The sequence below is a fragment of the Mirounga angustirostris genome, unplaced genomic scaffold (assembly GCF_029215605.1).
Source record: "Mirounga angustirostris isolate CCGP_5_RB_7025 unplaced genomic scaffold, mMirAng1.0.hap1 SCAF_11, whole genome shotgun sequence".
NCBI classification, from domain to species: domain Eukaryota; kingdom Metazoa; phylum Chordata; class Mammalia; order Carnivora; family Phocidae; genus Mirounga; species Mirounga angustirostris.
Window position 1 is genome coordinate 96248130 of NW_026991719.1, and position 18475 is coordinate 96266604.

Genomic DNA, 18475 nt, shown 5'->3' on the forward strand with positions numbered 1-18475 from the left:
TGATCTATAAAGTTAATACAATTCCAATAAAAATCCCTGCAGGTGTGTGTGTGATTGTGTGTGTGTGCGCACGCACATGAAATTTGATAAGTTGGTCCTCCAAATTGTATGGAAGAGAAAAGAGTCAATAATTCACACATTCTGAAGAACAAGAAGAGTGAATTTTCCTTACCAGGTATGATGACTTATTATAAAGATATAGCAATGAAGACATCGTGGCACTGGCCCAGGGATGGGTAAGAGTTTCAATGGCATGGAACGGAGAAACCAGGACAGACACACTCATATATGGAAACTTGCTACACGACTGAGGTGACTTTATAAATAAGAGGAGAGAGGATGGACTATTGATTAAATGGTTCTGGAAAAATTGGTTGTCCAAATGGAAGACATTGATAGATAACTACCACACACCATGGACAAAAATAATCCCCAGAATAATGAAATACTTACATACGAGAATAGAATGTGAATGTTTTTAGAAGGAAGTCTCATAATAACAGTCATGAGGATGAGGAGAAAAGGGAATTTTCATAAATTGCTAGTTCACAGGAAATGTGAGGATGATCCTGGCTATACAAACTCCAGAAAAACTCTTACATAGGCGCACAAGGAAACATGTATAGGATGGTCATTCCACTGCTCACTTCGGCAGCACATACACTGAAATTGGAACGATACAGAGAAGATTAGCATGGCCCCATGCAAGGATGATACGTAAATTCGTGAAGCATTCCATATTTTATTTTTAACAATTTTGTTTTTAGTTTTTTTTGTTTAAAGATTATTTATTTATTTGAGAGTGAGAGAGAGCATGAGCGGGAGGAGGGGCAGAGGGAGAAGGAGAAGCAGACTCCCTGATGAGCAGGGAGCCCGACGTGGGGCTCAATCTCAGAACCCCAAGAGCATGACCTAAGCTGAAGGCAGACGCTTAATCTACTAAGCCACCCAGGTGCCCCTAAAGATTTTATTTTTAAGTAATCTCTGCACCCAATGTGGGGCTCGAACTCACATTCCCCAGATTAAGAGTTGCATGCTTCACTGACTGAGCCAGCCAGGCGCCCGGCGTTCCATATTTTTAAAAAAAGGTCATTCTGGTATCAGTGGTGATGGTGAAAAATTAGAACAAATCTGTGTGTCAGTAGGAGAATGGGTAAATAAATTGTAGCATATTCATACAATGGAATCACTTATAACAGCTCAAAGGAATGAGCTAGATATGCATGTATTAATATGAATAATACTCAAAATCATTACACTGATGGACATTTGGGCTCTTTCCATATTTTGGCTATTGTGGACATTGCTGCTATAAACATTGGGGTCCCAGATGTCCATCGACAGATGAATGGATAAAGAAGATGTGGTATGTGTATACAATGGAATATTACTCAGCCATTGAAAAGAATGAAATCTTGCCATTTGCAACAACATGGATGGAACTAGAGGGTATTACGCTAACGAAACAAGTCAGAGAAAGACAAATACCATATGATTTCAGTCATATGTGCAATTTAAGAAACAAAAGAGATGAGGGATGCCTGGGTGGCTCAGTCGTTAAGCATCTGCCTTCGGCTCAGGTCATGATCTCAGGATCCTGGGATCAAGCCCCACGTTGGGCTCCCTGCTCAGCGGGAAGTCTGCTTCTCCCTCTCCCTCTGCCCCCCCAACCCCACGTGTATGCTCTCTCTCTCTCAAATAAATAAATAAAATCTCTAAAAATAAAAAATAAAAAGAGACAAAACAGATGAACACAGGGGAAGAGAAGGAAAAATAAAATAACAACAGAGAGGGAGGCAAACCATAAGAGATTCTTAAATATAGGAAACAAATTGAAGGTTGCTGGAGGGGAGGTAGGTAGGGGGATGGGGTGACGGGCAGTAAGGAGGGCACTTGATGGAATGAGCACTGAGTGTTATGTGCAAAATAACTAAATTCTACCCTTGAAACTAATAATACACTATATGTTAACGAAATTGAATTTAAATTGAAAATTTTTTTTAAATCATTATGTTGAATTACAAAAGCAATTTGTAGGATGTTGGGGACAATATAACATTTCTGTAAAATTTTTAAATACACAAAACAATACTATATATTGTTAATAGATAAATGCATATATAGTAAGAGTATCAAAGCTTGCACGGAGGTTGTATACAGAATTTAGATAGTGGTTACTTCTAAGGGAGTGGAGAATAGGACTGAGGAAAGCGAGAGAGGACATTTCAAATATATTAACAATGTTTTATTTCTTGAGAAACTCTGAAATTTTTTTGTAACTATATGACGAGATGGATGTTAATTAAACTTATTGTGGTAATCGTTTTGCAATATAGATACCTCCAGTCATTGTGCCCTATACCCTAAATTTGTACAGAGATGTATGTCAATTATAGCTCAATAAAACTGGAACGGGGCGCCTGGCTGACTCAGTCGGAGGAGCGTATGACTCTTGATCTCGGAGTTGCAGGTTCGAGCCCTGCGTTGGGTGTAGAGATGACTTAAAGAAACAAAATCTTTATTAAAAAAAAAAACTGGAACAAAAATTTTATTTATTTTAAGTTTATTTCTTTAAGTCATCTCTACACCCAACGCAGGGCTCGAACTCACAACCCCGAGATCAAGAGTCACATGCTCTTCCGACTGGAGCCAGCCAGGTGCCCCGTGGAACAAAGATTTTAAAGATTTAAAGTTGTTATTTTATTTTTCCTTCTCTTCCCCTGTGTTCATCTGTTTTGTCTCTTTTTATTTGAAGCCCATGTGGCAAAATATTAGGATTTGTCATGTCTGAGCCGTGCTTAAACAGGTGTTTATGTTCTGTTCCTTTCTATGTGTTTTGAAATATTTCATAAATTCAAACCCTTTTCTTCTTTTTAAAGAATCAACAAGACTAGGTGAGTGTGGGTGTGAAGTCAAGAAAGGAGTCAAAGATGACTCAGGTTTCATGCCTGGTGATGATGCTATTGACAGAAAACGAGAAGCTAGGGAAGCTGGCTTTGTCGAAGATAAGGAGCTATATTTCTGGCATGTTCGGCTTAAAGACACAGCAGAACATCCAGCTACGAAACACAGATTAGGTTGTGAGCAGCCAGAGGTCAGGACAGGAAACTGGTCTGCAAACAGGGACTGGCAAAGCAGGACATTGGCCCCAGGGCCCCACCCTCTCATATCACAGGGAGCAGGTCGCCCCAGTCTTTTTCTTTTCTTTTTTCATAGGACCCTTTAATGGAGAAGAGAGTCAAGAGGGAGAGAACAAGAAACGATGCAAAGCCAGACAGTGAGGACTGGGGAACGGTTACTGAATATGGTGAACCCTTGCAGGCCAGACTACGGAGCAGGGATGAGAGTCCAGGCGGCAGGCAGCTAAGGAACGAGTGGCAAAGGAAGGGGAAGCAGAGGGAGCCCATTCATTTTAGAAATCGGCAAGGAAATGGAGGGGAGGTGCTCTGTGTCCGGACACCATTTGGGCTGCTATAACCAAATACCACAGACTGGGTGGCTCATAAACAGAAATTTGTTGCTCACAGTTTTGCGGGCTGGAAGTCCAAGATCAAGGTGCCAGTCAGCATGGGTGGGTGAGGGCCCTCTCCTGGGTGGCCGACTTCTCACTGTATGGAAGAAGGGGCTAGGGAGCTCTGTGGGGGTCTCTTTTTATAGGACACTAATCCCAGGCGCCTGGGTGGCTCATTATGTTAAGCATCTGCCTTCGGCTCAGGTCGTGATCCCGGGGTCCTGGGATCGAGCCCCGCATTGGGCTCCCTGCTCAGCGGGGAGTCGGCTTCTCCCTCTCCCTCTGCCTCTCGCCCTGCTTGTGCTCTCTCTCACTATCTCTGTCTGTCTCGTTCTCTCAAAAAAATAAAATCTTAAAAAGGAAAAAAAAAAAGAAATACGAGCACTAATCCCATCTGTGAGGGCTCCAGTCTCATGACCTAATCACTCCCCAAAAGCCCCACATTCTAATACCATCACATTGAACATTAAGATTTCAACACATGAATTTTGGGGGACACAAACATTCAGACCATAGCAATATGTATACATAATGGAATATATTTTAATCTCTCACAATACTAATTAAGACTATTCAAAATCTGCCACAGTGAACAAATAGGTACAAATATATGTACACATATGATACACACATAATGATAGGTAGGTATATTTTATATCTGTGTAATTTTTTAGCTTGCGCAGGGAAGGTATGAGGAAAGCATTTAACATTTAAAATGATCCCAGCCCCGAAATTCCAAATGAACTACTATTTAAAATTGCAGTAAAAGAAAATTTTCGGGGGCACCTGGCTGGCTCAGTCAGTGAAGCATATGACTCTTGATCTCGGAGTTGTGAGTTCGAGCCCCACGTTGGGTGTAGAGATTACATAAACAAACTTTTTTTAAAAAGTGTTAAAAAAAAAAAGAAAGTTCCAGAAAGCTTTTCTTTTTTTTTTTTTAAAGATTTTATTTATTCATTTGAGACACAGAGATAGAGAGAGAGAGAGAGCATGAGCAGTGGGAGAGGCAGAGGGAGAGGGAAAAGCAGACTCCCCACTGAGCCCAACATGGGACTCGATCCCAGGACCCCGGGATCATGACCTGAGCTGAAGGCAGACGCTTAACCATCTGAGCCACCCAGGTGCCCCCAGAAAGCTTTTCACATGGAGTACTCTGAGGAGGACAAGGAGTCAAAAATACACTGTAGATATTTTTAGCCATTTCAAGAGAAATATGAAGCCAAAGTCAATAACCATTAAGGATTAGATACAAAAAATAAATCTTCCCAGAGGGAAAAATTGAAAATTGCTCACTAACTACTAGTGGAAAAGCAATACAATGGCAGAGCACTTGGTGTGGAAAGATTCGGGCTGTCTTACATTAACAAATCAGAAGAGGGGCGCCTCGCTGGCTCAGTCCATGGAGCCTGCAACTCTTGATCTCAGGGTCGTGAGTTGGAGACCCGTGTTGGGTATGAAGCCTACCTAAAATCTAAAAATATATATGTATTTTTTTAAATCAGGAGAAGAAGAGCACACGACCATATGAAGTCACCAAGCTGGAGGAAATCCAGAAAATTAAGTAAAGGACCAAGGAGATGGAGTAGTTTTTCTTTTTTTTTTTAAACTTCATTTATTTATTTATAAAGATTTCATTAATTTATTTGAGAAAGTGAGTGAACGAGAGAGCATGAGCAGGGGGATGAGCAGATGGAGAGGGAGAAGCAGACTCCCCCCTGAGCAGGGAGCCCGACTCGGGGCTCGATCCCAGGACCCTGGGATCATGACCTGAGCAGAAGGCAGAAACTTAACTGACTGAGCCACCCAGGTGCCCCAAGACTTTCTTTATTTATTCGAGAGAGAGATAGCAAGAGAGAGCACACAAGTGGGGGGAGCTGCAGTGTGAAAGGGAGAAGCAGGCCCCCAACTGAGCAAGGAACTAGACTCAGGGCTCGATCCCAGGACCCCGGGATCATGACCTGCGCAGAAGGCAGACGTTTAACTGACTGAACCACCCAGGTGCTCCTGGAGTAGTTTCTACAATAGACCAAACATCATTTCCCACACGTATGTGAACAAGGGACCCTCTTAAATATCACATGTGGCTGGGACTCCACCAGGAGCTCAAGATATAATACTCACTTGAATTAAAGTAGACAACCAAACAACAAAAATGTTTTCTGGCAAATTAATTGCTACAAGAAAGGATTATAATTTGATTCGCATGCTTTAGAAATTTTGTAAGATGGCAAAATACCAATGATAGCACGTTAGGAAGATTAAATTATTTTCATTTTATTTATTTATTTTTAAGGATTTTATTATTTTGGGGGACCTGGGCGGCTCAGTCAGTTGATTTCAGCTCAGGTCATGATCTCAAGGTCCTGGGGTAGAGCCCCGAGACGGGCTGCATGCTCAGTGGGGAGCCTGCTTCAAGATTCTCTCTCCCCCCGCCCCTCCCCCCACTCACTCACACACTCTCTCTCTATAATAAATAAATAAATGTTTTTTTTAAAAGATTTTATTATTTTTTTAATCTCCACACCGAACATGGGGCTCAAACTCACAACCCCAGATCAAAAGTCACACGCTCCACCAACTGAGCCAGTCAGGTGCCCCTATTTTTATTTTATTAAGAACAAAATATATTAAGCTCAGATATTTTTATTTTTAAGTTTTGTTATAAAATGTGACAAATAAAAACTAATGTTAAAAATGTTTAAATTAAAAAGTTTTTTAATTAAAAATAAAATTTAAGTCTTGTTTAAAAACAAGAACAGTGTGGGTTGCCTGGCTGGCTCAGTCAGTGCAAGGTGCAACTCTTGGTCTTGGGGTTGTAAGTTCGAGGCGCACGCTGGGTATAGAGATTACTTTAAAATCTTAAGGGGCACCTGGGTAGTGGAGTCGGTTGAGCATCTGACTCTTGGTTTCAGCTCAGGTCCTGATCTCAGGGTTGTGGAATTAAGCCCCACATCTAGCCTCACATCGGGCTCCACACTCAGTGTGGAGTCTGCTTGAGTTTCTCGCTCCTTCCCCCCTTTGCTCCTCCCCTCCCCAAAATAAATAAATAAATCTTTAATAAAACAAAACAAAACAAGAACAGTGCATTTGTGTTTCTTTTTTTGTTTTATTTAAATTCAAGTTAGTTAACATATAGTGTATTATTAATTTCATGGGTAGAATTTTGTGATTCATCAGTTGCTTATCACACTCAGTGCTCATTCCATCAAATGCCCGTCACCCAGTTATCCCATCCCCCCACCCACCACCCCTCCGGCAACCCTCAGTTCTCTGTAGTTAAGAGTCTCACATTTGAGGGCGCCTGGGTGGCTCAGTTGGTTAAGCGACTGCCTTCGGCTCAGGTCATGATCCTGGAGTCCCGGGATCGAGTCCCGCATCGGGCTCCCTGCTCAGCAGGGGGTCTGCTTCTCCCTCTGACCCTCCCCCCTCTCATGCTCTCTCTATCTCATTCTCTCTCTCAAATAAATAAATAAATAAATAAATAAATAAATAAATAAATAAATAAAGAGTCTCACATTTGTGTCTTTCTATCACATACTTTCTTCATATTATGAACAATGTCTGCTGGATAGGAATTTTATATCATTTAGCCATTCAACAAATATTTATTGAGTACCTACCATGTGTCAAGGACTGTTCTAAGTACTATGGATACAGTGATGAATAAAACAGGCAAAAAACTGCTTGCACAGGGCTTATAATCTACTGGGGAGAGACAAACACTAAAAAAATATTTAGGTAATAAGTGCTTTAGGGAGAAAATAAAACAGGGAAGTGAAAAAAAATGAGGAGTCTGGGGGGTGGGGGTGGGTTGCAATTTTAAATAGGCTGTTCAGGGAAGGCATCACTGAGAAGGTGGCATTTGAGCAAAGCTGGACGGGGTCGGGGGGGAGAGAAGGAGCCACGTGGATGTCTGGGGTAACAGCATCCCAGACAGAGGGGACAGCAAGTGCAAATGCCTTGAGGCTGAAGCTTGCCTGGTGTGTCTGAGAAAAGGCCAGGAAGCCGGTAGGCCTGGTGTGAGCTGCCCAGGGGGAGAGTACAGAGGAGGGCCGAGAGGTCACTGGAGGGTGCAAACTGTTGTAAGAACTTTAGCTTTGGGGCGCCTGGGTGGCTCAGTCTGTTGGGCGTCTGCCTCGGCTCGGGTCGTGATCTTAGGGTCCTGGGATCGAGCATCACGTCGGGCTCCCCGCTCAGTGGAGAGCCTGCTTCTCCCTCACCCTCTCCCTCTGTGCTCTCTCTTTCTCTCTCTCTCTCAAATAAATACATTTTATTTTTTATTTTTTATTTTTTTAAAGATTTTATTTATTTATTTGAGAGAGAGAGAACACATGAGAGGGGATAGGGTCAGAGGATGAAGCAGACTCCCTGCCGAGCAGGGAGCCCGATGCGGGACTCGATCCCGGGACTCCAGGATCATGACCTGAGCCGAAGGCAGTCGCTTAACCAACTGAGCCACCCAGGCACCCTCAAATAAATACATTTTTTAAAAAATCTAAAAAAAAAAGAACTTTTGAGCAGACCTGCTGTAATCTGACTTTCATATTACTGTGGACCCTCCAACAACACGGGTTTGAACTGCACGGGTCCACTTATACACAGATTTTTTGCAATAAACACAGTACAGTACTGTAAATGTATCGTCACTTCCTTATGACTTTCTTAACATTTCCTTTTTCTGTAGCTTACTTTATTGTAAGAAGACAGTATATAATACGTATCACATACACAGTGTGGGTTGCTGTGATAGGTAAGGCTTGTGGTCAACAGTAGGCTATTGGTAGTTAAGTTGTGGGGGAGTCAAATTTATACGTGGTTTTTCAACTTTGTGGGGGTCAGCAGCCCTGACCTCCAACTTGTTCCAGGGTCAACTGTAACGGGGCCATCCTGGCTGCAGTGTTGTGAACAAACTGAAGGAGCCAAGGTTACAAGCAAGGAGACCGTTCAGGAGGCTGATGCATTACCTAGGAAGACGTGATGGTGCTTTGTTTTATTTTATTTATTTATTTGAGACAGAGAGAGAGAGCACACACGAGAGGGGGTGGAGGGCAGAGGGAGAGGAAGAAGCAGGCTCCCTGCTGAGCAGGGAACCCAACACAGGGTTCAATTCCAGGACGCTAGAATCATGACCTGAACCAAAAGGCAGACGCTTAACAGACTGAGCCACCCAGGCGCCTCCCCCCCCTTTTTTTTTACTTTTTAAAAAGATTTATTTATTTATTTGGGAGAGAGTGAGAGCGAGAGGATAGGGACAGAGGGAAAGAATTCCAGACTCCCCGCTGAGTTTGGAGCCCTTTGGGGGCTCAACCCCACGACCCCGAGATCACGACCTGAGCCAAAATCAAGAGCCGGACAGCCAACGGACTGAGCCACCCAGGCACCCCCTTTTTTTTTTTACTTTTTGATCGTGGCTAGAAGATTTTTTTTTAAGATTCTTTTTTGTTTTTGTTCTTTTGTTTTTTAAAGACTTTGTTTTTAAGTAATCTCCACACCCCATGTCAGGCTCAAACCTACAAACCTGAGATCATGAGTCACATGCTCTACCGACTGAGCCAACCAGGTGCCCCTTGGCTAATAGGAGATTTTAAATGATATATGTGGCTCACGTTATATTTCTATTACACAGCGCTGGAAAAGATGGTATATAAAGTCATGAGCACCGAATAAGATGGATCCTCAAGGGCACCTGGGTGGCTCAGTTGGTTGGGCGACTGCCTTCGGCTCAGGTCATGATCCCGGAGTCCCGGGATCAAGTCCCGCATCGGGCTTCCCGCTCAGCGGGGAGCCTGCTTCTCCCTCTGACCCTCCCCCCTCTCATGTGTTCTCTCTCTCTCAAATAAATAAATAAAATCTTTAAAAAAAAAAAAAAAAAGATGGATCCTCAAGGGCTAGAGGACTAGCTAGAGAAGAGGTCCAAAGACTGAGCCTTCAGGCATGCCAACATTGACACACATAGCTATGTCTCTGTGGGTGTATTTAAATAAATACATATATGGTATATAAATATATAGTATATATATACACACATTCACCTTTTTTGACCTATAATTGTAAACAATAAAGCACGTTACATATATATACGAATATATATGTATATACATGTAACCGTCCTCCCTCTATATTTTGTTTTAATTATAGCTTAATCTGAAGGAGCCATTTTGAATAGATTCATTGGAGAAAAGGGAGGAACGCAAACATCCTGTTTTACAACACATAGGTACTCTTTAATTCAGCTGCTTCAGAAATCATTACTATTTCACTCTAGATAATTCACCTTTGAGTTTGTTTACATTCACTTGTAATTACTATAACTCTGTCTCGGTGAGATTCAGATCCTACAAGACCCAGAAGACTCTGGTTTTGGTTTATTTTGTTTGTTTGCTCATAATTTTTCTCTCAACCCCGGTATCCCTGGGGAGTGAGGAGAATGAGTTTATACTGCACAAGGCCACTTGGGTCCAGCTGAACAGACTGTCCCTGAGTATCTCCAGGGGAGTGCCATTCCCATAATTCAGGATGTGATGGGTGCTCTCTAGAATTGCTTGGTACGACAGCCCAGGTGGTGCATGTATTTAATAAGTATTTTTTTTTAAGATTTTATTTATTTATCTGAGAGAGAGAGTGAGGGAGACAGAGCACGAGAGGCGGGGAGGGTCAGAGGGAGAAGCAGACTCCCCGCTGAGCAGGGAGCCCGATGCGGGACTTGATCCAGGGACTCCAGGATCATGACCTGAGCCGAAGGCAGACTCCCAACCGACTGAGCCACCCAGGTGTCCCTTAATAAGTATTTCTGAATGTCACAAAAACAGCACTCACTTAGGAGGATGATATGGTTCAGTACAATGTTTAGTTGGTCAATGCTGCCTACGCGTTAATGCCCTGACTATCATGTTTTCCTTCCCCTGGTGATCTATGAACTTTCTGTGGTTTCTGGGCACAGCAAGCCATTTTGAAAAGGCAGATTATTGGGCGCCTGGGTGGCTCAGTCGTTAAGCGTCTGCCTTCGGCTCAGGTCATGATCTCAGGGTCCTGGAATCGAGCCCCGCATCGGGCTCCCTGCTCTGCGGGAAGCCTGCTTCTCCCTCTCCCACTCCCCCTGCTTGTGTTCCTGCTCTCGCGATCTCTGTCTCTGTCAAATAAATAAACAAAGTCTTAAAAAAAAAAGAAAAGAAAAGGCAGATTATCGCATAATAAGAACCACTATATGAATATGTTCCCTTAGACATCATTGTTCCCAACACTCTCTGGCTTCCTTGTCAGTCTCCAGTTACTTATTTTTTTGGCCATCGTATACACTCCAAACCCACACACAGGAGCAGCTTATCAGGGGATGATTAACTTTAGACTTTCAGATTAAGGAAATTTCTGAAAACAGACAATATGTATAATGTTGCTACAGTTTTACAAGCACAATTTCTCTATTTTTTTTAAGATTTTATTTATTTGAGAGAAAGAGAGCATGTGTGTGCATGGGAGGAGGAGCAGAGGAAGAGGGAGAGAGAGAATCCCAAGCAGACTCCACACTTAGCGCGGAGCCCCACGTGGGGGCTCAATCTCATGACCCTGAGATCATGACCTGAGCCAAAATCAAGAGTTGGATGCTTAACTGACTGAGCCACCCAGGTGCCCCTCAATTTCTCTATTTTTAATTATGGAAAATGTTATATACAACATCCACAAAAGCAGAAAGAACAGTATAATGAATCCTCATGTACCCATCACCCAGCTTCAACAGTTAGTGGCTTTTTGCTAATCTTGTTTCATTTACCCCCCCCACCTTCTTTTTTTGTGTGCTATTTTTTTATTTAGCAGAAATCCATATAACATACAGTTAACCATTTTTTAAATTAAAAAATTAATTCTGGGGGGGGCCTGGCTGGCTCAGTCGATAGAGCAAGTGACTCTGGACCTCAGGGTCATTGAGTTCAAGCCCCATGTTGGGTATGGAGCCTACTTAAAAAAAAAAAAAAAAAACAATTGTGATAAAAACCACATAATATAAAATTTACCCTCTTAACCATTTTTAAGTGTACCGTTTAGTAGTGTTAACTATATTCTCATTGTTGTGAAACAGATTTCTAGAAACTTCTTTATCTAGGAAAATTGAAACTCTATACCCATTGAACAACTCTCCATTTCTTCTTCCTCCTCACTCTGCAGCCCCTGACAACCACCTTTCTACTTTTTGTTCCCATAATTTTGAGCACTCTAGATGTCTCAAATAAGTGGAGTCATACAGTACTTGTTTTTTTTTTTTAAAGATTTTATTTATTTGACAGAGAGAGCACAAGCAGAGGAAGCAGAGACAGAGGGAGAGGGAGAAGCAGACTCCCTGCTGAGCAAGGAACCTGATGCAGGGCTCGATCCCAGGACCCCGGGATCATGACCTGAGCCGAAGGCAGACACTTAACCGACTGAGCCACCCAGGCGTCCCAGTACTTGTTTTTTTGTGACTAACTTATTTCACTCAGCATAATGTATCAAGGTTCATCCATATTATAGCATGTGACAGGATTTCCTTCTTTTTTTAAGGTTGAGTAATATTCTACAGTTAATCATTTAAAATGTACACTTTAGTACATTCATCACCACCTCTCTCTAGTTGCAAAACTTTTTCATCATCCCAGAAGAACACCTCATATCCGTTAAGTAATGACTCCCCATTTCCCCCTCCACCACCCCCTGGCAACCACTGCTTTCTCTCTCTATGGATTTGCCTTTTCTGGGTATTTCATATAAAAAGAGTCATACAGGGGCTCAGTTGGTTAAGTGTCTGCCTCGTCTCAGGTCATGATCCCAGGATCCTGGGATCGAGCCCCGCATCAGGCTCCCTGCTCATCGGGGAGTCTGCTTCTCCCTCTCCCTCTGCCCCTCCTCCCTGCTCATGCTTTCTCTCTCTCTCTCAAATAAACAAATAAAATCTTTAAAAAAAAAAAAGAACCATACACTATTTGATGTTTTGTGTCTGGCTTCTTTCATTTAGCACAGTGTTTTCAATGCTCATCTAAAGTGTTAGATGTATCAGTAATTCATTCCTTTTTATGGCTGAAAATATTTCATTATATGGCTATACTGTAATTTTTTATCTGTTCATCTATTGATGGACATTTGGGTTGTTTCCATCTTTTGGCTATTACAAATAATGCTGCTCTAAACATTCATATACAAGTATCTATGTGGACATATTCTTTTATTTCTCTTGGATATATACCTAGGATTGGAATTGCTTGATCATATGGTGATTCTATGTATTTTTTTTTTAAACTCTACACCCAACGTGAGGCTCAGATTCATGACCTTGAGATCAAGAATCACATGCTCGGGGTGCCCGGGTGACTCAGTCAGTTAAGCGTCTGCCTTTAGCTCAGGTCATGAGCCCAGGGTCCTGGGATCGAGCCCTGCATCGGGCTCCCTGCTCAGCAGGGAGTCTGCTTCTCCCTCTTCCACTCGCCCTGCTTGTGTTCCCTCTCTCGCTGTGTCTCTTTCTGTCAAATAAATAAATAAAATCTTTTTTAAAAAGTCACATGCTCTACAGACCGAGCTAGTTATGTGCCCCTGTATGTTTAATTTTTTTTAGGAATTGCCAAATGTTTTTCTCCATAGCAGCTGCACCGTTTTATATTCCCACTAGCAATGTATGAGGATACTGATTTCTGCATGTCCTGGCCAGCACTTGTTACTGTCTTTGTAGAAATGCCTATTCAAGTCCTGTGCCCATTTTTTAATTGGCTTGTTTGCCTTTTTCTTGTTGAATTTTAAGAGTTCTTTGTATATTCTGGATACTAAACTCTTACTGCATATATAATTTGCAAATATGTTCCCCATTCTGTGGGTTTTCTCTTTACCTTCTTGATGGTGTCCTTTGATGCACAAAAGTTTTTAATTTTTTTTTAAAGATTTTATTTATTTATTTGAGAGAGAGAGAGTGAGAGAGAGAAAGAGCACAGAGTGGGGAGCGGGAGAGGGAGAAGCAGACTCTTTGCTGAGCAGGTAGCCTGATGCGGGACTCTATCCCAGGACTCCAGGATCATGACCTGAGCCGAAGGCAGTCACTTAACCAACTGAGCCACCCAGGCGCCCAAGTTTTTAATTTTTTTAAAAGATTTTATTGGGGTGCCTGGCTGGCTCAGTCGTTAAGCGTCTGCCTTCAGCTCAGGTCATGATCCCAGGATCCTGGGATCGAGCCCCGCATCGGGCTCCCTGCTCCGCAGGAAGCCTGCTTCTCCCTCTCCCACTCCCCCTGCTTGTGTTCCCTCTCTCGCTGTGTCTCTCTCTGTCAAATAAATAAATAAAATATTAAAGAAAAAAAAGATTTTATTTATTTAAGAGAGAGAGAGTGAGTGAGAGAGAGCACAAGCAGTGGGGAGGGGCAGAGGCAGAGGGAGAAGCAGACTCCTCGCTGAACAGGCAGCCGGACACGGGGCTCAATTCCAGGGCCCCAGGATCATGACCCTAGCTGAAGGCAGATGCTTAACTGACTGAGCCATCCAGATGCCTCAAAAGTTTTTAATTCTGATCAAGTCTGATTTATCTATTTTTTTCTTTTGGGACTCATGCTTTTGGTATCAAATCTAAGAATCCATTGCCAATCCCAAGTCATAAAGAAATACTCCTATGTTTTCTTCTAGAAGTCTTAGAGTTTTAGCTCTTATAATTAGATCACTGATTTATTTTGAGTTAATTTTTTTATATGGAGGCAGTAGGGGACCTATTTCATTCTTTTGCATATGGAGATCTGGTTGTCCCAGGACCATTTGGTGAAGAGACCATTTTTTCCCCATTGAATGGTCTTGGCACTTTCTGTGTGTGTGTGTGTGTGTGTGTGTGTTTAAGATTTTATTTCTTTATGAGAGAGAGCGGGGTTTGGGGGGCAGAGGAAGAGGGAGAGAAACAATCTCAAGAAGACTCCTGGTGGAGTGCAGAGCCCGACGCAGGGCTTGATCCCACGACCCCAAGATCAAGACCTGAGTGGAAATCAAGTCGGACACTTAACAGACTGAGCCACCCAGGTGCCCCAAGGGTTCGACTCTTGATTTCGGCTCAGGTCATGGGGCTCCACACTCCGTGGGAAGTCTGCTTGAGATTCTCTCCCTCTCCCTCTCCCTCCCCCCTGCTCGTGTGCCCTCTCTCTCAAATAAATAAATCAATCTTTAAAAAAGAAGACCCTGGCTTCCACTTGCTGGTAGTGTGTCACCGTCTGGTGTGCTCGCTTTAATGAAACCAGCTGCCCTATGGAGAAGCCCATGTTGTAAAGAACTCAGGTCCTCAGTCCAGCAACCTGTGAGGATCCAAGCCTGGTGGCAGATCCTGACCCATCCCAACCCTGAGATGAGTGAGGCCTCAACGGAAACCCCGATTACAGCCTGTGAGGGATCCTGGACCCACACATTGATCGTAAGCTAGTGACAGACCCTCACCCGGAGGACCCAGCTAAGCAACACTCTGACTCGCGATCCCCTGTGGGATAATACATGTATGTTGTTGTAAGCTGCTCCATTTCGGGGTAATTTGTCGCAGGGCAAGAAATAACTATACATTGGATCTTGTAGGCCACTCTAAGTACAAACCGGGTAGAGGGGTTGATTAGAATCACCGACTGGTATGTTACAAATAGACTCTAGGAGGGCATTGGGGGATTACAGAGGGGCCAATTGAGAGCCTGTTAAAATAATGTAGGCAAGAGATGCTGGCAGCTGGGACTAGGGTGGTATTGGTAGAGGTGGGGACAAGTGGTTGGGTCTTGGATGTACTTTGAAGCCAGAGTCAACAGGATTTGCTATTGGGTTAGATTCAGGGTGTGTATGAAATATAAGAGACAACGCTAAGGTGTGTGGCCTAAACAACTAGTAAAGAACTGTCATATACCGAGATAGGAGAAATCATAGAAGGAGTAGATTTGTGGAGGAAGAATAGGAGTTAGGCTTGGGCATGCTCAATTTGAGATACCACTGAGACATCCAAGCTGGGATGATGAATTGGATACATGAGTCGGGTGGTTGCAGCCAGGAATACAAATTTGAGAGTCTGCAGCATTTAAATGATAAAATGCGGGAGTCCCCTTGCCCCTTGCTCCTCACTCCCACTTTCTACCCGTGAGGCCCCCACTGTTGGCTCATGTATAGGGACATAGATACACATGCATATGTATTTTTTTAAAGATTTTATTTTTATTATTTTTTTTTCTTTTTTTAAAGATTTTATTTATTTATTTGAGAGAGAGAATGAGAGAGAGAGAGAGAGAGCACATGAGAGGGGGGAGGGTCAGAGGGAGAAGCAGACTCCCCGCCGAGCAGGGAGCCCGATGTGGGACTCGATCCCGGGACTCCAGGATCATGACCTGAGCCGAAGGCCGACGTTTAACTGACTGAGCCACCAAGGTGCCCCGAAATTGAAGATATTTAATAAATGTGGAAAAGAGATCACCCAATATAATGCCCTATTTGAAGCTGTAGGATTGCCTCTACAATTTCCCTTTACTGTGTGAGTATTCACGTCCAGATCGTCCTCATCCTCAAGGTCCAGCTCAAACACCTCCTCCTTCAAGGAGCCTTCCATAGACCCTACTCAGATGTGATCTCACCCGCCTCTTAACCTCAAGCATGGTCTTTATTACATACTACCTTGTATCATAAATACATTCTTGTTGGGATGAGCACTGGGTGTTATATGTAAGGGATGAATCTCTAAATTCTACTCCTGAAACCAATACTACACTATATGTTAACTAACTTGAATTTAAAAAACAACAGCAACAACAAAAAACCGTTACCCAGGATTTTGTAGGCACCCACTGCTTTCATATATTTCCCTCAGGTGAAGCTCTTGAGCTACAGAGCAAAATGTTCAAGTCCAGTGAAAATAAACCAGCAAAATAATGTGTTAAAAAGTAAAATAAAATAGGGGCACCTGGGTGGCTCAGTCGGTGAAGCGTCTGCCTTCCGCTCAGGTCATGATCCTGGAATCCTGGGATCGAGCCCCACATTGGCTCCCTGCTCGGCGGGGAGCCTGCTTCTCCCTCTCCCTCTGACTTGCTGCTCGGCCTACTTGTGCTCTCTCTCTCTCTGTCAAATAAATAAATAAAATCTTTTTAAAAAATAAAATAAAAACATTCTTTATTAGACTTCCATTCTTTTTCTTGAATGCATCCTGCATCCTCCCTCGGTGCATAGCACAATGCTCAGTGTTTATGTAACTAAACAGAAGCTCTAAAGTGAAAAAGTGAAACCTATGGCCTCAGGAATGAGTGTGGAGCCCGCAAGATGACCAGATGGTGTTTGCGAACCATCAGTTTAACAAATGCTCCTGACCTCTCACAAGGTCCTGGAGAAACTGCCTACTTGTCAGGCTGCCTCTCACATCACTCCTCTTCCTTCTGTGTCTCGGCCACCCTGGCCTTTTTTTCCCTGCCTTTGAATGCACTAAGTGGGCTCCCTTCTCTGGACCTGGTACCTGTCGTTCCTTCTGGAGTGCTCTACTTCTTGATCTGGGGGCTGCCTCTTTTCCCTCAAGACTCACTGCTGTTTTCACTTCCTCAAAGAGGACTTCCATGGCCATCTATTCTAAATTAGGTCCCCAACTCCAGTTACTCTCTATCACACGTCACCCCCTTAATTCTCGCGTACTATTCATCGTGTTCTGAAATTAACATGGCCCTTTGCTTGCCCTAGAACATAAGCTCCAGCAGAAGGGGAACAGTGCCTGTCTTTTCCAACTCTGTGCACTTTCAGTGACTACAACAGAGTCTGTAGGAGTAAGGACGCTTTTGGCTGAAAGTAACAGAATTTCAACTAAAAGTTGCATAAACCAAAAGGGTTTACTTTTATCATGTAAAAAGGAAATTGGAGGCAGGCGGTATTGGGGTTGGTTCAATAGGTCAATGCCATCCAGATTCCGGATTGGCTTCTCTTAGATAATCTTGGCCTTCCCTCATGGTTGTAAAATGGCTGCCAAGAGCAGATGCATCACAACACCCCTCTCAGAAAGAAAAGGAGACAGAGGTCTCCCTGCCTATCTCTTTTTATCAAGGGGGAAATGCTTTCTCAGGAAACTTCCTCCCACACCGCTTTTATATTCCATTGGTGGAAACTGAATGGGAGTCAAGTCCATTCCTTCTAGTAAAGGAAAGTGAGAGTAACATGATTTTTTTAACCAGCCCTAATTCATCAGGGGTGGGGCCTGCCTTCTCCAAGCCCTGTGACTCTGCCCTATAGCCAAAGCAAACCTTGGGTCTCTTAGCAAAGAGAAAGAATTATGGCGCTGTGCAGGTAACCAACAGTGTGGGCCACTCAGCCATCCATGGAATGTAGGGCGTGAATTCGTGCTGATGTACATGCATTCGACAGTGAACAAATTCTACAGACATACACTGTGCAAAGCCCAGATTGGTGACACAGAGCCTCTACCTTTATAGGACTGCCGGGGACCAAGCCCTCTTGGACCCTCTATCTGCTTTATTGGGACTAATGGGATGGCTGCTGAAATAGATTTGCTGCTAGGAGACTTGGCCTTTTCTGGGTTCATGGAAACCATCATCCACGTTCTTGTTTTCCTAACAAAGTCCTTTACCTAGGTGTCACTGCTTGGTCTCTGAAGTTAGGCAAAGTGGGGAAAGTGGTAGGAACCTTCTTAGAAAGGCTGCTCGGTTCGCCGGAAATTGTTGTTAGGCATTTTCAAGCTCTCAACAAATGAAGTAAGCAGACAGAAAATTGCCAAGGTCAGCGGAGCCTCTCACTTTACACTTGGGGAGTTTTTTTCTGGGTCCCCAGTACTTCAAGATCCTTATTTCTGTCTTAAGCATGTTTGTTTTACATCTAGTTAGAAGATGTTCTTTGATTCTTGGAGAATAATTTCTCGGAAGGTGAAGAGGATAAGGAGAGGAGTAGGAGATGGAGAGGCGATAGCTGGGCACATGTGAAAGCTTCTAGAAGACCGGCAGGGCCTTCCGGAGCCCGAGCCCAACCCCAC

General features: G+C 43.3%; 1 non-coding gene across 1 annotated transcript; it reads left to right on the forward strand.

Moving 5' to 3' along the window:
• The first annotated feature begins 639 nt into the window (after positions 1-639).
• On the forward strand, positions 640-745 carry LOC123851423 (U6 spliceosomal RNA). Its single transcript, XR_006792594.1, has one exon. It is a non-coding gene; the product is annotated as a U6 spliceosomal RNA (small nuclear RNA).
• The last annotated feature ends 17730 nt before the right edge of the window (positions 746-18475 follow it).